This window comes from Pseudophryne corroboree, chromosome 8 (genome assembly GCF_028390025.1).
Source record: "Pseudophryne corroboree isolate aPseCor3 chromosome 8, aPseCor3.hap2, whole genome shotgun sequence".
Taxonomy (NCBI): domain Eukaryota; kingdom Metazoa; phylum Chordata; class Amphibia; order Anura; family Myobatrachidae; genus Pseudophryne; species Pseudophryne corroboree.
In genome coordinates this window covers 6,563,651-6,565,838 of record NC_086451.1, presented here as the reverse complement: position 1 = coordinate 6,565,838, position 2,188 = coordinate 6,563,651, and positions in this window count along the sequence as shown.

Genomic DNA, 2,188 nt, shown 5'->3' with positions numbered 1-2,188 from the left:
CTTGTGGCACCCCTGGTCCCCTTCCCCATCCGCGTCTCCCCCGCACCCGCCACTCCCCCAATCACAGCACCTACTAGGTGATTCATCAGGCCCTGTGTGCGACGTTCACACCGTTACTAGGGGCTACGACCCCTTAACCATTGCACGCCCTTTGTACGTGGAATATTTAACCACTCACACAATTATGATTGCAGGTAATACTCCACATAATACAAATATTGCACGCCACAAGGGTGTGCAAGGGTAAAGGGGGCGTAGCCCCTTACAACAGTGTGAGGAGCGCCCGATGAATCACCTAGTATATATGTATATACTGAGTATGAAATGCCCTGTCACTTGTCCCTGGACTCTCTCTGCACATGTTATATCTGCCCCACCTGCAGTGCACATGGTTTTGCCCAACTGCTAAAAAATTTGCTGCTGCGATCAGGTCTGACTTAGGCCATTTATGTACGTGTTACTGGTATAACTTCTTCCAGGTATCTCGTACAATCACACAGCTGATGGCGAGGGAACTAGATACTAAGAAGGGGAAGTGGGAGCGTGTGGCCGGTTACCAAGAGCGCAATTCCATTTCTCAGAAAGGTGAAAGAGAGGATGCTACAATGTGATACAGTGTGTATACTATCCGGCGCCAGTGTGTATGCTATCTGGTGCCCGTACTCATCTGTATGGCCACACCCGTACAGAGCCGGATTAAGGGGGGGGGGGGGCAGGGGGTCAGTTTCCCGGGCCTCCCTGTCTTAAGGGGGCCCCCAGAGCTGCTCTGCACCACTCTGCTGCTCCTGTCTTCACTCTCCAGCCTCCACCGGCAGCAGCAGAGACTGGAGATTGCCTAGTTCAGTCCCCTTGCTGCTTGAGACGAAGGGGGAGGGAGCCGCTGGTAAGGTACATACTGCACTCCTCGTCCTCCCCCGGCAGTGTGGAACCCTTTCTCCCCGGCAGCTTGGAGTGTTCTCTCCCCACTGCAACGTAGGGGCCCTCCCCCCAATGGCTCATGTTGCCGGTGGTCAGGAGGGTTGGGGGGGAGGCAAGGCGGTGATTGCTGGCGGAAGGAGGAGGACCCCCCTTTCCTTGGTGCCCTGGGCCCCCCGAGTGCATAATCTGGCCCTGCGCCCGTATCCATCCCATGGCCTCATCTCTAGACTGTTCCTTTGGGATTGCTAGAGGTGCGCTTGATTCCTGACTGGAAATGATGATTTAGCACTTTGTAGTGTTTGTAGCCAGGATGTAGGAGCGGCAGAGAGCACGGTTCTCACCTCACTTGTCTTCTTACCCGTCTGCTCCTGCCCTGGTCACTGGCCACTCTCTGCTCCTTCCTGCAATCCCCGGAGCACATGCCTCTGGCCTGCAACTCCACTGACAACTCCCAGCCGGAGCTGATGATCTCTGGGACTCTGGCCAGGGTCATCGCCGGACGGGAACAAATGCTAGACCGTACACCAATGGCAGCCAGTATTCCCGATGGAGCCGAGGGGGGAAGAGCACCAGGACCAGATATGTGCCGCCATCTTACCATCTGCATGCTCCCACCTGCATCTACCGCAGGACCCCCCAGCGGCTCTACCGGGAGGTAAGAACAAAGCAGCTCATCATTCTGCAGCCCACTACACTGCCTGGATGCTTTCCCTTCTCCAAAGCCATGATACCTACCCCATTCCTCCCAACCTTTCTTCACTCTAAATCGGGACCTCGCTTGCACCCTCAAAGGGGGTGGGGCCTTGGTTGAAAGGGGGTGGAGCCTCACATAACTCCCGGCCCCATCACCGAGATGCTGGGCTGCTCCCGGTCCTCTACACTGACACTGAACTGATACCTGCTGCTTACCCGATGCTTCCCACAACCCCTCCCCCCCCCCCCAGCGGTGAAGTCAGCGATCTAACTAGAGATGTAACTAGAGTCAGCAATAGCGACGCACGGGGCCGCGCATCGCTATCGCTATGGGGTATGCACACAGAGAGATCCGTAATCTGGGCCTAATTCAGACCTGATCTCTGCTGCAAACTTGTTAGCAGATGGGCAAAGCCATGTGCAGTGCAGGTGGGGCAGATGTAACATGTGCAGTGCAGGTGGGGCAGATGTAACATGTGCAGAGAGAGTTAGATTTGGGTGGGGTGTGTTCAAACTGAAATCTAAATTGCAGTGTAAAAATAAAGCAGCCAGTATTTACCCTGCACAGAAACAATAT